General features: G+C 38.9%; 2 non-coding genes across 2 annotated transcripts; both read left to right on the top strand.

Annotated features, from left to right (window-relative positions):
* The first annotated feature begins 266 nt into the window (after positions 1-266).
* Positions 267-339, top strand: TRNAK-UUU (transfer RNA lysine (anticodon UUU)). The gene has a single exon. It is a non-coding gene; the product is annotated as a tRNA-Lys (tRNA).
* Positions 340-15052: 14713 nt separating this feature from the next.
* On the top strand, positions 15053-15125 carry TRNAK-UUU (transfer RNA lysine (anticodon UUU)). Its single transcript has one exon. It is a non-coding gene; the product is annotated as a tRNA-Lys (tRNA).
* The last annotated feature ends 2675 nt before the right edge of the window (positions 15126-17800 follow it).

Consider the following 17800-nt stretch of genomic DNA (forward strand, 5'->3'; position numbering starts at 1 on the left):
CTAGCCGTGTGGCATGGTGCATTGTTCTGCTGGAAAAGCCAGTCCTCAGAGTTGGGGAACGTTTCCTGAGCAGAAGGAATCAACTATTTTTCCAGGATAACCTTGTATGTGGCTTGATTCACATGTCCTTCGCAAAGATTAACCTGCCCAATTCAAGCCTGGAAATTATGATTTTTGTGGAACTAGAGCAAGTCCAAAAAGGGGCAACAAAATTTAGTAACGGGATGGAAGAATTACGGTACCCAGCGAGATTATCAATGTAGAGAGCCCGGATAGCTCAGTCGGTAGAGCATCAGACTTTTAATCTGAGGGTCCAGGGTTCAAGTCCCTGTTCGGGCGTAAGGTTTTAATAAATGGTAATGTTATAGGTAATAGGTGAGGTCATCATGTGGGTGCAACAACTACAATACCCAGAGAGATTAGCAAAAAAGTATTATTTTGTCTAGAAACTGAGGGGTGATCTCATAACCATGTATAAGTATATAAGGGGACAATACAAATATCTCTCCGAGGATCTGTTTATACCAAGGAAGGTGACGGTCACAAGGGGGCATTCTCTGCATCTGGAGGAGAGAAGGTTTTTCCACCAACATAGAAAAGGATTCTTTACTGGTAGGGCAGGGAGAATCTGGAATTCCTTGTCTGAGGAGGTGGGGATGGCGAACTCAGTCAAGGGGTTCAAGAGAGGCCCGGATGTCTTCCTGGAGCGTAACAATATTGTATCTTGCAGTTATTAGGTTCTTTAGAAGGACGTAGATCTGGGGATTTCTTCTGACGGAATATAGGCTGAACTGGACGGACAAATGTCTTTTTTCGGCCTTGATAACTACAGCTCTGGCAAAAATTAAGAGACCACTGCAAAATCTTCAGTTTGTCTTAATTTTCTCTTTATAGGTATATTTTTGAGTAAAATGTAAATTGCTCTTATATTCTATAAACTACTGACAACATGTCTTCGAATTTCCAAGCACTAAATTTTGTACTTATTTTCAGAAAATGAAAAATGGTCAAAATAGCAAAAAAAATGCAGTGCTTGCAGACCTCAAATAATGCTACGAAAACAAGTTCATAATTATTTAGAAACAACAATACTAATGTTTTATCTCAGGAAGAGTTCAGAAATCAATATTTTGTGGAATAACCATGATTTTTAATCACAGCTTTCATGTGTCTTGGCATGCTTTCCACCAGTCTTTCACACTGCTTTTGGGTGACATTATGCCACTCCTGGTACAAAAATTTAAGCAGTTCTTCTTTGTTTGATGGCTTGTGACTATCCATCTTCCTCACATTCAAGAGGTTTTCAATGGGGTTCAGGTTTGGAGATTGGGCTGGCCATGACAGCGATTTGAGCTAGTGTTCCTTCATCCACACGTTGGTTTACCTAGCCGTGTGGCATGGTGCATTGTTCTGCTGGAAAAGCCAGTCCTCAGAGTTGGGGAACGTTTCCTGAGCAGAAGGAATCAACTATTTTTCCAGGATAACCTTGTATGTGGCTTGATTCACATGTCCTTCGCAAAGATTAACCTGCCCAATTCAAGCCTGGAAATTATGATTTTTGTGGAACTAGAGCAAGTCCAAAAAGGGGCAACAAAATTTAGTAACGGGATGGAAGAATTACGGTACCCAGCGAGATTATCAATGTAGAGAGCCCGGATAGCTCAGTCGGTAGAGCATCAGACTTTTAATCTGAGGGTTAAACAACTACAATACCCAGAGAGTTTAGCAAAAAAGTATTATTTAGTCTAGAAACTGAGGGGTGATCTCATAACCATGTATAAGTATATAAGGGGACAATACAAATATCTCTCCGAGGATCTGTTTATACCAAGGAAGGTGACGGTCACTTTAGAAGGACGTAGATCTGGGGATTTCTTCTGACGGAATATAGGCTGAACTGGACGGACAAATGTCTTTTTTCGGCCTTGCTAACTACAGCTCTGGCAAAAATTAAGAGACCACTGCAAAATCTTCAGTTTGTCTTAATTTTCTCTTTATAGGTATATTTTTGAGTAAAATGTAAATTGCTCTTATATTCTATAAACTACTGACAACATGTCTTCGAATTTCCAAGCACTAAATTTTGTACTTATTTTCAGAAAATGAAAAATGGTCAAAATAGCAAAAAAAAATGCAGTGCTTGCAGACCTCAAATAATGCTACGAAAACAAGTTCATAATTATTAAGAAACAACAATACTAATGTTTTATCTCAGGAAGAGTTCAGAAATCAATATTTTGTGGAATAACCATGATTTTTAATCACAGCTTTCATGTGTCTTGGCATGCTTTCCACCAGTCTTTCACACTGCTTTTGGGTGACATTATGCCACTCCTGGTACAAAAATTTAAGCAGTTCTTCTTTGTTTGATGGCTTGTGACTATCCATCTTCCTCACATTCAAGAGGTTTTCAATGGGGTTCAGGTTTGGAGATTGGGCTGGCCATGACAGCGATTTGAGCTAGTGTTCCTTCATCCACACGTTGGTTTACCTAGCCGTGTGGCATGGTGCATTGTTCTGCTGGAAAAGCCAGTCCTCAGAGTTGGGGAACGTTTCCTGAGCAGAAGGAATCAACTATTTTTCCAGGATAACCTTGTATGTGGCTTGATTCACATGTCCTTCGCAAAGATTAACCTGCCCAATTCAAGCCTGGAAATTATGATTTTTGTGGAACTAGAGCAAGTCCAAAAAGGGGCAACAAAATTTAGTAACGGGATGGAAGAATTACAGTACCCAGCGAGATTATCAATGTAGAGAGCCCGGATGTCGGTAGAGCATCAGACTTTTAATCTGAGGGTCCAAGGTTCAAGTCCCTGTTCGGGCGTAAGCTTTTAATAAATGGTAATGTTATGTAAAATAGGTGCAATGTGGGTGTAACTTGTATGCTGATAAAAGGTCTAAAGAAATTATGATCTGTGTGGAACTAGAGCGAGTACAAGGGCAACAACTACAATACCCAGAGAGATTAGCAAAAAAGTATTATTTTGTCTAGAAACTGAGGGGTGATCTCATAACCATGTATAAGTATATAAGGGGACAATACAAATATCTCTCCGAGGATCTGTTTATACCGAGGAGAGAAGGTTTTTCCACCAACATAGAAAAGGATTCTTTACTGGTAGGGCAGGGAGAATCTGGAATTCCTTGTCTGAGGAGGTGGGGATGGCGAACTCAGTCAAGGGGTGCAAGAGAGGCCCGGATGTCTTCCTGGAGCGTAACAATATTGTATCTTGCAGTTATTAGGTTCTTTAGAAGGACGTAGATCTGGGGATTTCTTCTGACGGAATATAGGCTGAACTGGACGGACAAATGTCTTTTTTCGGCCTTGCTAACTACAGCTCTGGCAAAAATTAAGAGACCACTGCAAAATCTTCAGTTTGTCTTAATTTTCTCTTTATAGGTATATTTTTGAGTAAAATGTAAATTGCTCTTATATTCTATAAACTACTGACAACATGTCTTCGAATTTCCAAGCACTAAATTTTGTACTTATTTTCAGAAAATGAAAAATGGTCAAAATAGCAAAAAAAATGCAGTGCTTGCAGACCTCAAATAATGCTACGAAAACAAGTTCATAATTATTAAGAAACAACAATACTAATGTTTTATCTCAGGAAGAGTTCAGAAATCAATATTTTGTGGAATAACCATGATTTTTAATCACAGCTTTCATGTGTCTTGGCATGCTTTCCACCAGTCTTTCACACTGCTTTTGGGTGACATTATGCCACTCCTGGTACAAAAATTTAAGCAGTTCTTCTTTGTTTGATGGCTTGTGACTATCCATCTTCCTCACATTCAAGAGGTTTTCAATGGGGTTCAGGTTTGGAGATTGGGCTGGCCATGACAGCGATTTGAGCTAGTGTTCCTTCATCCACACGTTGGTTTACCTAGCCGTGTGGCATGGTGCATTGTTCTGCTGGAAAAGCCAGTCCTCAGAGTTGGGGAACGTTTCCTGAGCAGAAGGAATCAACTATTTTTCCAGGATAACCTTGTATGTGGCTTGATTCACATGTCCTTCGCAAAGATTAACCTGCCCAATTCAAGCCTGGAAATTATGATTTTTGTGGAACTAGAGCAAGTCCAAAAAGGGGCAACAAAATTTAGTAACGGGATGGAAGAATTACGGTACCCAGCGAGATTATCAATGTAGAGAGCCCGGATAGCTCAGTCGGTAGAGCATCAGACTTTTAATCTGAGGGTCCAGGGTGTTCGGGCGTAAGCTTTTAATAAATGGTAATGTTATGTAAAATAGGTGATGTCATCATGGGGGTGCAATGTGGGTGTAACTTGTATGCTGATAAAAGGTCTAAAGAAATTATGATCTGTGTGGAACTAGAGCGAGTACAAAGAAGGGCAACAACTACAATACCCAGAGAGTTTAGCAAAAAAGTATTATTTAGTCTAGAAACTGAGGGGTGATCTCATAACCATGTATAAGTATATAAGGGGACAATACAAATATCTCTCCGAGGATCTGTTTATACCAAGGAAGGTGACGGTCACTTTAGAAGGACGTAGATCTGGGGATTTCTTCTGACGGAATATAGGCTGAACTGGACGGACAAATGTCTTTTTTCGGCCTTGCTAACTACAGCTCTGGCAAAAATTAAGAGACCACTGCAAAATCTTCAGTTTGTCTTAATTTTCTCTTTATAGGTATATTTTTGAGTAAAATGTAAATTGCTCTTATATTCTATAAACTACTGACAACATGTCTTCGAATTTCCAAGCACTAAATTTTGTACTTATTTTCAGAAAATGAAAAATGGTCAAAATAGCAAAAAAAATGCAGTGCTTGCAGACCTCAAATAATGCTACGAAAACAAGTTCATAATTATTAAGAAACAACAATACTAATGTTTTATCTCAGGAAGAGTTCAGAAATCAATATTTTGTGGAATAACCATGATTTTTAATCACAGCTTTCATGTGTCTTGGCATGCTTTCCACCAGTCTTTCACACTGCTTTTGGGTGACATTATGCCACTCCTGGTACAAAAATTTAAGCAGTTCTTCTTTGTTTGATGGCTTGTGACTATCCATCTTCCTCACATTCAAGAGGTTTTCAATGGGGTTCAGGTTTGGAGATTGGGCTGGCCATGACAGCGATTTGAGCTAGTGTTCCTTCATCCACACGTTGGTTTACCTAGCCGTGTGGCATGGTGCATTGTTCTGCTGGAAAAGCCAGTCCTCAGAGTTGGGGAACGTTTCCTGAGCAGAAGGAATCAACTATTTTTCCAGGATAACCTTGTATGTGGCTTGATTCACATGTCCTTCGCAAAGATTAACCTGCCCAATTCAAGCCTGGAAATTATGATTTTTGTGGAACTAGAGCAAGTCCAAAAAGGGGCAACAAAATTTAGTAACGGGATGGAAGAATTACGGTACCCAGCGAGATTATCAATGTAGAGAGCCCGGATGTCGGTAGAGCATCAGACTTTTAATCTGAGGGTCCAGGGTTCAAGTCCCTGTTCGGGCGTAAGCTTTTAATAAATGGTAATGTTATGTAAAATAGGTGAGGTCATCACCTAAAAGGTCTAAAGAAATTATGATCTGTGTGGAACTAGAGCGAGTACAAAGAAGGGCAACAACTACAATACCCAGAGAGTTTAGCAAAAAAGTATTATTTAGTCTAGAAACTGAGGGGTGATCTCATAACCATGTATAAGTATATAAGGGGACAATACAAATATCTCTCCGAGGATCTGTTTATACCAAGGAAGGTGACGGTCACTTTAGAAAGACGTAGATCTGGGGATTTCTTCTGACGGAATATAGGCTGAACTGGACGGACAAATGTCTTTTTTCGGCCTTGCTAACTACAGCTCTGGCAAAAATTAAGAGACCACTGCAAAATCTTCAGTTTGTCTTAATTTTCTCTTTATAGGTATATTTTTGAGTAAAATGTAAATTGCTCTTATATTCTATAAACTACTGACAACATGTCTTCGAATTTCCAAGCACTAAATTTTGTACTTATTTTCAGAAAATGAAAAATGGTCAAAATAGCAAAAAAAATGCAGTGCTTGCAGACCTCAAATAATGCTACGAAAACAAGTTCATAATTATTAAGAAACAACAATACTAATGTTTTATCTCAGGAAGAGTTCAGAAATCAATATTTTGTGGAATAACCATGATTTTTAATCACAGCTTTCATGTGTCTTGGCATGCTTTCCACCAGTCTTTCACACTGCTTTTGGGTGACATTATGCCACTCCTGGTACAAAAATTTAAGCAGTTCTTCTTTGTTTGATGGCTTGTGACTATCCATCTTCCTCACATTCAAGAGGTTTTCAATGGGGTTCAGGTTTGGAGATTGGGCTGGCCATGACAGCGATTTGAGCTAGTGTTCCTTCATCCACACGTTGGTTTACCTAGCCGTGTGGCATGGTGCATTGTTCTGCTGGAAAAGCCAGTCCTCAGAGTTGGGGAACGTTTCCTGAGCAGAAGGAATCAACTATTTTTCCAGGATAACCTTGTATGTGGCTTGATTCACATGTCCTTCGCAAAGATTAACCTGCCCAATTCAAGCCTGGAAATTATGATTTTTGTGGAACTAGAGCAAGTCCAAAAAGGGGCAACAAAATTTAGTAACGGGATGGAAGAATTACGGTACCCAGCGAGATTATCAATGTAGAGAGCCCGGATGTCGGTAGAGCATCAGACTTTTAATCTGAGGGTCCAGGGTTCAAGTCCCTGTTCGGGCGTAAGCTTTTAATAAATGGTAATGTTATGTAAAATAGGTGAGGTCATCACCTAAAAGGTCTAAAGAAATTATGATCTGTGTGGAACTAGAGCGAGTACAAAGAAGGGCAACAACTACAATACCCAGAGAGTTTAGCAAAAAAGTATTATTTAGTCTAGAAACTGAGGGGTGATCTCATAACCATGTATAAGTATATAAGGGGACAATACAAATATCTCTCCGAGGATCTGTTTATACCAAGGAAGGTGACGGTCACTTTAGAAGGACGTAGATCTGGGGATTTCTTCTGACGGAATATAGGCTGAACTGGACGGACAAATGTCTTTTTTCGGCCTTGCTAACTACAGCTCTGGCAAAAATTAAGAGACCACTGCAAAATCTTCAGTTTGTCTTAATTTTCTCTTTATAGGTATATTTTTGAGTAAAATGTAAATTGCTCTTATATTCTATAAACTACTGACAACATGTCTTCGAATTTCCAAGCACTAAATTTTGTACTTATTTTCAGAAAATGAAAAATGGTCAAAATAGCAAAAAAAATGCAGTGCTTGCAGACCTCAAATAATGCTACGAAAACAAGTTCATAATTATTAAGAAACAACAATACTAATGTTTTATCTCAGGAAGAGTTCAGAAATCAATATTTTGTGGAATAACCATGATTTTTAATCACAGCTTTCATGTGTCTTGGCATGCTTTCCACCAGTCTTTCACACTGCTTTTGGGTGACATTATGCCACTCCTGGTACAAAAATTTAAGCAGTTCTTCTTTGTTTGATGGCTTGTGACTATCCATCTTCCTCACATTCAAGAGGTTTTCAATGGGGTTCAGGTTTGGAGATTGGGCTGGCCATGACAGCGATTTGAGCTAGTGTTCCTTCATCCACACGTTGGTTTACCTAGCCGTGTGGCATGGTGCATTGTTCTGCTGGAAAAGCCAGTCCTCAGAGTTGGGGAACGTTTCCTGAGCAGAAGGAATCAACTATTTTTCCAGGATAACCTTGTATGTGGCTTGATTCACATGTCCTTCGCAAAGATTAACCTGCCCAATTCAAGCCTGGAAATTATGATTTTTGTGGAACTAGAGCAAGTCCAAAAAGGGGCAACAAAATTTAGTAACGGGATGGAAGAATTACGGTACCCAGCGAGATTATCAATGTAGAGAGCCCGGATGTCGGTAGAGCATCAGACTTTTAATCTGAGGGTCCAGGGTTCAAGTCCCTGTTCGGGCGTAAGCTTTTAATAAATGGTAATGTTATGTAAAATAGGTGAGGTCATCACCTAAAAGGTCTAAAGAAATTATGATCTGTGTGGAACTAGAGCGAGTACAAAGAAGGGCAACAACTACAATACCCAGAGAGTTTAGCAAAAAAGTATTATTTAGTCTAGAAACTGAGGGGTGATCTCATAACCATGTATAAGTATATAAGGGGACAATACAAATATCTCTCCGAGGATCTGTTTATACCAAGGAAGGTGACGGTCACTTTAGAAGGACGTAGATCTGGGGATTTCTTCTGACGGAATATAGGCTGAACTGGACGGACAAATGTCTTTTTTCGGCCTTGCTAACTACAGCTCTGGCAAAAATTAAGAGACCACTGCAAAATCTTCAGTTTGTCTTAATTTTCTCTTTATAGGTATATTTTTGAGTAAAATGTAAATTGCTCTTATATTCTATAAACTACTGACAACATGTCTTCGAATTTCCAAGCACTAAATTTTGTACTTATTTTCAGAAAATGAAAAATGGTCAAAATAGCAAAAAAAAATGCAGTGCTTGCAGACCTCAAATAATGCTACGAAAACAAGTTCATAATTATTAAGAAACAACAATACTAATGTTTTATCTCAGGAAGAGTTCAGAAATCAATATTTTGTGGAATAACCATGATTTTTAATCACAGCTTTCATGTGTCTTGGCATGCTTTCCACCAGTCTTTCACACTGCTTTTGGGTGACATTATGCCACTCCTGGTACAAAAATTTAAGCAGTTCTTCTTTGTTTGATGGCTTGTGACTATCCATCTTCCTCACATTCAAGAGGTTTTCAATGGGGTTCAGGTTTGGAGATTGGGCTGGCCATGACAGCGATTTGAGCTAGTGTTCCTTCATCCACACGTTGGTTTACCTAGCCGTGTGGCATGGTGCATTGTTCTGCTGGAAAAGCCAGTCCTCAGAGTTGGGGAACGTTTCCTGAGCAGAAGGAATCAACTATTTTTCCAGGATAACCTTGTATGTGGCTTGATTCACATGTCCTTCGCAAAGATTAACCTGCCCAATTCAAGCCTGGAAATTATGATTTTTGTGGAACTAGAGCAAGTCCAAAAAGGGGCAACAAAATTTAGTAACGGGATGGAAGAATTACAGTACCCAGCGAGATTATCAATGTAGAGAGCCCGGATGTCGGTAGAGCATCAGACTTTTAATCTGAGGGTCCAGGGTTCAAGTCCCTGTTCGGGCGTAAGCTTTTAATAAATGGTAATGTTATGTAAAATAGGTGAGGTCATCACCTAAAAGGTCTAAAGAAATTATGATCTGTGTGGAACTAGAGCGAGTACAAAGAAGGGCAACAACTACAATACCCAGAGAGTTTAGCAAAAAAGTATTATTTAGTCTAGAAACTGAGGGGTGATCTCATAACCATGTATAAGTATATAAGGGGACAATACAAATATCTCTCCGAGGATCTGTTTATACCAAGGAAGGTGACGGTCACTTTAGAAGGACGTAGATCTGGGGATTTCTTCTGACGGAATATAGGCTGAACTGGACGGACAAATGTCTTTTTTCGGCCTTGCTAACTACAGCTCTGGCAAAAATTAAGAGACCACTGCAAAATCTTCAGTTTGTCTTAATTTTCTCTTTATAGGTATATTTTTGAGTAAAATGTAAATTGCTCTTATATTCTATAAACTACTGACAACATGTCTTCGAATTTCCAAGCACTAAATTTTGTACTTATTTTCAGAAAATGAAAAATGGTCAAAATAGCAAAAAAAATGCAGTGCTTGCAGACCTCAAATAATGCTACGAAAACAAGTTCATAATTATTAAGAAACAACAATACTAATGTTTTATCTCAGGAAGAGTTCAGAAATCAATATTTTGTGGAATAACCATGATTTTTAATCACAGCTTTCATGTGTCTTGGCATGCTTTCCACCAGTCTTTCACACTGCTTTTGGGTGACATTATGCCACTCCTGGTACAAAAATTTAAGCAGTTCTTCTTTGTTTGATGGCTTGTGACTATCCATCTTCCTCACATTCAAGAGGTTTTCAATGGGGTTCAGGTTTGGAGATTGGGCTGGCCATGACAGCGATTTGAGCTAGTGTTCCTTCATCCACACGTTGGTTTACCTAGCCGTGTGGCATGGTGCATTGTTCTGCTAGAAAAGCCAGTCCTCAGAGTTGGGGAACGTTTCCTGAGCAGAAGGAATCAACTATTTTTCCAGGATAACCTTGTATGTGGCTTGATTCACATGTCCTTCGCAAAGATTAACCTGCCCAATTCAAGCCTGGAAATTATGATTTTTGTGGAACTAGAGCAAGTCCAAAAAGGGGCAACAAAATTTAGTAACGGGATGGAAGAATTACGGTACCCAGCGAGATTATCAATGTAGAGAGCCCGGATAGCTCAGTCGGTAGAGCATCAAAAGGTCTAAAGAAATTATGATCTGTGTGGAACTAGAGCGAGTACAAAGAAGGGCAACAACTACAATACCCAGAGAGTTTAGCAAAAAAGTATTATTTAGTCTAGAAACTGATGGGTGATCTCATAACCATGTATAAGTATATAAGGGGACAATACAAATATCTCTCCGAGGATCTGTTTATACCAAGGAAGGTGACGGTCACTTTAGAAGGACGTAGATCTGTGGATTTCTTCTGACGGAATATAGGCTGAACTGGACGGACAAATGTCTTTTTTCGGCCTTGCTAACTACAGCTCTGGCAAAAATTAAGAGACCACTGCAAAATCTTCAGTTTGTCTTAATTTTCTCTTTATAGGTATATTTTTGAGTAAAATGTAAATTGCTCTTATATTCTATAAACTACTGACAACATGTCTTCGAATTTCCAAGCACTAAATTTTGTACTTATTTTCAGAAAATGAAAAATGGTCAAAATAGCAAAAAAAATGCAGTGCTTGCAGACCTCAAATAATGCTACGAAAACAAGTTCATAATTATTTAGAAACAACAATACTAATGTTTTATCTCAGGAATAGTTCAGAAATCAATATTTTGTGGAATAACCATGATTTTTAATCACAGCTTTCATGTGTCTTGGCATGCTTTCCACCAGTCTTTCACACTGCTTTTGGGTGACATTATGCCACTCCTGGTACAAAAATTTAAGCAGTTCTTCTTTGTTTGATGGCTTGTGACTATCCATCTTCCTCACATTCAAGAGGTTTTCAATGGGGTTCAGGTTTGGAGATTGGGCTGGCCATGACAGCGATTTGAGCTAGTGTTCCTTCATCCACACGTTGGTTTACCTAGCCGTGTGGCATGGTGCATTGTTCTGCTGGAAAAGCCAGTCCTCAGAGTTGGGGAACGTTGCCTGAGCAGAAGGAATCAACTATTTTTCCAGGATAACCTTGTATGTGGCTTGATTCACATGTCCTTCGCAAAGATTAACCTGCCCAATTCAAGCCTGGAAATTATGATTTTTGTGGAACTAGAGCAAGTCCAAAAAGGGGCAACAAAATTTAGTAACGGGATGGAAGAATTACGGTACCCAGCGAGATTATCAATGTAGAGAGCCCGGATAGCTTTTAATAAATGGTAATGTTATGTAAAATAGGTGAGGTCATCACCTAAAAGGTCTAAAGAAATTATGATCTGTGTGTATTATTTAGTCTAGAAACTGAGGGGTGATCTCATAACCATGTATAAGTATATAAGGGGACAATACAAATATCTCTCCGAGGATCTGTTTATACCAAGGAAGGTGACGGTCACTTTAGAAGGACGTAGATCTGGGGATTTCTTCTGACGGAATATAGGCTGAACTGGACGGACAAATGTCTTTTTTCGGCCTTGCTAACTACAGCTCTGGCAAAAATTAAGAGACCACTGCAAAATCTTCAGTTTGTCTTAATTTTCTCTTTATAGGTATATTTTTGAGTAAAATGTAAATTGCTCTTATATTCTATAAACTACTGACAACATGTCTTCGAATTTCCAAGCACTAAATTTTGTACTTATTTTCAGAAAATGAAAAATGGTCAAAATAGCAAAAAAAATGCAGTGCTTGCAGACCTCAAATAATGCTACGAAAACAAGTTCATAATTATTAAGAAACAACAATACTAATGTTTTATCTCAGGAAGAGTTCAGAAATCAATATTTTGTGGAATAACCATGATTTTTAATCACAGCTTTCATGTGTCTTGGCATGCTTTCCACCAGTCTTTCACACTGCTTTTGGGTGACATTATGCCACTCCTGGTACAAAAATTTAAGCAGTTCTTCTTTGTTTGATGGCTTGTGACTATCCATCTTCCTCACATTCAAGAGGTTTTCAATGGGGTTCAGGTTTGGAGATTGGGCTGGCCATGACAGCGATTTGAGCTAGTGTTCCTTCATCCACACGTTGGTTTACCTAGCCGTGTGGCATGGTGCATTGTTCTGCTGGAAAAGCCAGTCCTCAGAGTTGGGGAACGTTTCCTGAGCAGAAGGAATCAACTATTTTTCCAGGATAACCTTGTATGTGGCTTGATTCACATGTCCTTCGCAAAGATTAACCTGCCCAATTCAAGCCTGGAAATTATGATTTTTGTGGAACTAGAGCAAGTCCAAAAAGGGGCAACAAAATTTAGTAACGGGATGGAAGAATTACGGTACCCAGCGAGATTATCAATGTAGAGAGCCCGGATGTCGGTAGAGCATCAGACTTTTAATCTGAGGGTCCAGGGTTCAAGTCCCTGTTCGGGCGTAAGCTTTTAATAAATGGTAATGTTATGTAAAATAGGTGAGGTCATCACCTAAAAGGTCTAAAGAAATTATGATCTGTGTGGAACTAGAGCGAGTACAAAGAAGGGCAACAACTACAATACCCAGAGAGTTTAGCAAAAAAGTATTATTTAGTCTAGAAACTGAGGGGTGATCTCATAACCATGTATAAGTATATAAGGGGACAATACAAATATCTCTCCGAGGATCTGTTTATACCAAGGAAGGTGACGGTCACTTTAGAAGGACGTAGATCTGGGGATTTCTTCTGACGGAATATAGGCTGAACTGGACGGACAAATGTCTTTTTTCGGCCTTGCTAACTACAGCTCTGGCAAAAATTAAGAGACCACTGCAAAATCTTCAGTTTGTCTTAATTTTCTCTTTATAGGTATATTTTTGAGTAAAATGTAAATTGCTCTTATATTCTATAAACTACTGACAACATGTCTTCGAATTTCCAAGCACTAAATTTTGTACTTATTTTCAGAAAATGAAAAATGGTCAAAATAGCAAAAAAAATGCAGTGCTTGCAGACCTCAAATAATGCTACGAAAACAAGTTCATAATTATTAAGAAACAACAATACTAATGTTTTATCTCAGGAAGAGTTCAGAAATCAATATTTTGTGGAATAACCATGATTTTTAATCACAGCTTTCATGTGTCTTGGCATGCTTTCCACCAGTCTTTCACACTGCTTTTGGGTGACATTATGCCACTCCTGGTACAAAAATTTAAGCAGTTCTTCTTTGTTTGATGGCTTGTGACTATCCATCTTCCTCACATTCAAGAGGTTTTCAATGGGGTTCAGGTTTGGAGATTGGGCTGGCCATGACAGCGATTTGAGCTAGTGTTCCTTCATCCACACGTTGGTTTACCTAGCCGTGTGGCATGGTGCATTGTTCTGCTGGAAAAGCCAGTCCTCAGAGTTGGGGAACGTTTCCTGAGCAGAAGGAATCAACTATTTTTCCAGGATAACCTTGTATGTGGCTTGATTCACATGTCCTTCGCAAAGATTAACCTGCCCAATTCAAGCCTGGAAATTATGATTTTTGTGGAACTAGAGCAAGTCCAAAAAGGGGCAACAAAATTTAGTAACGGGATGGAAGAATTACGGTACCCAGCGAGATTATCAATGTAGAGAGCCCGGATGTCGGTAGAGCATCAGACTTTTAATCTGAGGGTCCAGGGTTCAAGTCCCTGTTCGGGCGTAAGCTTTTAATAAATGGTAATGTTATGTAAAATAGGTGAGGTCATCACCTAAAAGGTCTAAAGAAATTATGATCTGTGTGGAACTAGAGCGAGTACAAAGAAGGGCAACAACTACAATACCCAGAGAGTTTAGCAAAAAAGTATTATTTAGTCTAGAAACTGAGGGGTGATCTCATAACCATGTATAAGTATATAAGGGGACAATACAAATATCTCTCCGAGGATCTGTTTATACCAAGGAAGGTGACGGTCACTTTAGAAGGACGTAGATCTGGGGATTTCTTCTGACGGAATATAGGCTGAACTGGACGGACAAATGTCTTTTTTCGGCCTTGCTAACTACAGCTCTGGCAAAAATTAAGAGACCACTGCAAAATCTTCAGTTTGTCTTAATTTTCTCTTTATAGGTATATTTTTGAGTAAAATGTAAATTGCTCTTATATTCTATAAACTACTGACAACATGTCTTCGAATTTCCAAGCACTAAATTTTGTACTTATTTTCAGAAAATGAAAAATGGTCAAAATAGCAAAAAAAATGCAGTGCTTGCAGACCTCAAATAATGCTACGAAAACAAGTTCATAATTATTAAGAAACAACAATACTAATGTTTTATCTCAGGAAGAGTTCAGAAATCAATATTTTGTGGAATAACCATGATTTTTAATCACAGCTTTCATGTGTCTTGGCATGCTTTCCACCAGTCTTTCACACTGCTTTTGGGTGACATTATGCCACTCCTGGTACAAAAATTTAAGCAGTTCTTCTTTGTTTGATGGCTTGTGACTATCCATCTTCCTCACATTCAAGAGGTTTTCAATGGGGTTCAGGTTTGGAGATTGGGCTGGCCATGACAGCGATTTGAGCTAGTGTTCCTTCATCCACACGTTGGTTTACCTAGCCGTGTGGCATGGTGCATTGTTCTGCTGGAAAAGCCAGTCCTCAGAGTTGGGGAACGTTTCCTGAGCAGAAGGAATCAACTATTTTTCCAGGATAACCTTGTATGTGGCTTGATTCACATGTCCTTCGCAAAGATTAACCTGCCCAATTCAAGCCTGGAAATTATGATTTTTGTGGAACTAGAGCAAGTCCAAAAAGGGGCAACAAAATTTAGTAACGGGATGGAAGAATTATGGTACCCAGCGAGATTATCAATGTAGAGATCCCGGATAGCTCAGTCGGTAGAGCATCAGACTTTTAATCTGAGGGTCCAGGGTTCAAGTCCCTGTTCGGGCGTAAGCTTTTAATAAATGGTAATGTTATGTAAAATAGGTGAGGTCATCATGGGGGTGCAATGTGGGTGTAACTTGTATGCTGATAAAAGGTCTAAATAAATGGTAATGTTATGTAAAATAGGTGAGGTCATCACCTAAAAGGTCTAAAGAAATTATGATCTGTGTGTATTATTTAGTCTAGAAACTGAGGGGTGATCTCATAACCATGTATAAGTATACAAATATCTCTCCGAGGATCTGTTTATACCAAGGAAGGTGACGGTCACTTTAGAAGGACGTAGATCCGGCGATTTCTTCTGACGGAATATAGGCTGAACTGGACGGACAAATGTCTTTTTTCGGCCTTGCTAACTACAGCTCTGGCAAAAATTAAGAGACCACTGCAAAATCTTCAGTTTGTCTTAATTTTCTCTTTATAGGTATATTTTTGAGTAAAATGTAAATTGCTCTTATATTCTATAAACTACTGACAACATGTGTTCGAATTTCCAAGCACTAAATTTTGTAGTTATTTTCAGAAAATGAAAAATGGTCAAAATAGCAAAAAAAATGCAGTGCTTGCAGACCTCAAATAATGCTACGAAAACAAGTTCATAATTATTAAGAAACAACAATACTAATGTTTTATCTCAGGAAGAGTTCAGAAATCAATATTTTGTGGAATAACCATGATTTTTAATCACAGCTTTCATGTGTCTTGGCATGCTTTCCACCAGTCTTTCACACTGCTTTTGGGTGACATTATGCCACTCCTGGTACAAAAATTTAAGCAGTTCTTCTTTGTTTGATGGCTTGTGACTATCCATCTTCCTCACATTCAAGAGGTTTTCAATGGGGTTCAGGTTTGGAGATTGGGCTGGCCATGACAGCGATTTGAGCTAGTGTTCCTTCATCCACACGTTTGTTTACCTAGCCGTGTGGCATGGTGCATTGTTCTGCTAGAAAAGCCAGTCCTCAGAGTTGGGGAACGTTTCCTGAGCAGAAGGAATCAACTATTTTTCCAGGATAACCTTGTATGTGGCTTGATTCACATGTCCTTCGCAAAGATTAACCTGCCCAATTCAAGCCTGGAAATTATGATTTTTGTGGAACTAGAGCAAGTCCAAAAAGGGGCAACAAAATTTAGTAACGGGATGGAAGAATTACGGTACCCAGCGAGATTATCAATGTAGAGAGCCCGGATGTCGGTAGAGCATCAGACTTTTAATCTGAGGGTCCAGGGTTCAAGTCCCTGTTCGGGCGTAAGCTTTTAATAAATGGTAATGTTATGTAAAATAGGTGAGGTCATCATGGGGGTGCAATGTGGGTGTAACTTGTATGCTGTTAAAAGGTCTAAATAAATGGTAATGTTATGTAAAATAGGTGAGGTCATCACCTAAAAGGTCTAAAGAAATTATGATCTGTGTGTATTATTTAGTCTAGAAACTGAGGGGTGATCTCATAACCATGTATAAGTATATAAGGGGACAATACAAATATCTCTCCGAGGATCTGTTTATACCAAGGAAGGTGACGGTCACTTTAGAAGGACGTAGATCCGGCGATTTCTTCTGACGGAATATAGGCTGAACTGGACGGACAAATGTCTTTTTTCGGCCTTGCTAACTACAGCTCTGGCAAAAATTAAGAGACCACTGCAAAATCTTCAGTTTGTCTTAATTTTCTCTTTATAGGTATATTTTTGAGTAAAATGTAAATTGCTCTTATATTCTATAAACTACTGACAACATGTCTTCGAATTTCCAAGCACTAAATTTTGTACTTATTTTCAGAAAATGAAAAATGGTCAAAATAGCAAAAAAAATGCAGTGCTTGCAGACCTCAAATAATGCTACGAAAACAAGTTCATAATTATTAAGAAACAACAATACTAATGTTTTATCTCAGGAAGAGTTCAGAAATCAATATTTTGTGGAATAACCATGATTTTTAATCACAGCTTTCATGTGTCTTGGCATGCTTTCCACCAGTCTTTCACACTGCTTTTGGGTGACATTATGCCACTCCTGGTACAAAAATTTAAGCAGTTCTTCTTTGTTTGATGGCTTGTGACTATCCATCTTCCTCACATTCAAGAGGTTTTCAATGGGGTTCAGGTTTGGAGATTGGGCTGGCCATGACAGCGATTTGAGCTAGTGTTCCTTCATCCACACGTTGGTTTACCTAGCCGTGTGGCATGGTGCATTGTTCTGCTGGAAAAGCCAGTCCTCAGAGTTGGGGAACGTTTCCTGAGCAGAAGGAATCAACTATTTTTCCAGGATAACCTTGTATGTGGCTTGATTCACATGTCCTTCGCAAAGATTAACCTGCCCAATTCAAGCCTGGAAATTATGATTTTTGTGGAACTAGAGCAAGTCCAAAAAGGGGCAACAAAATTTAGTAACGGGATGGAAGAATTACTGTACCCAGCGAGATTATCAATGTAGAGAGCCCGGATGTCGGTAGAGCATCAGACTTTTAATCTGAGGGTCCAGGGTTCAAGTCCCTGTTCGGGCGTAAGCTTTTAATAAATGGTAATGTTATGTAAAATAGGTGAGGTCATCATGGGGGTGCAATGTGGGTGTAACTTGTATGCTGTTAAAAGGTCTAAATAAATGGTAATGTTATGTAAAATAGGTGAGGTCATCACCTAAAAGGTCTAAAGAAATTATGATCTGTGTGTATTATTTAGTCTAG

This window comes from Dendrobates tinctorius, unplaced genomic scaffold, assembly GCF_039654945.1.
Source record: "Dendrobates tinctorius isolate UK_male_01 unplaced genomic scaffold, ASM3965494v1 ptg000099l, whole genome shotgun sequence".
Lineage (NCBI taxonomy): Eukaryota > Metazoa > Chordata > Amphibia > Anura > Dendrobatidae > Dendrobates > Dendrobates tinctorius.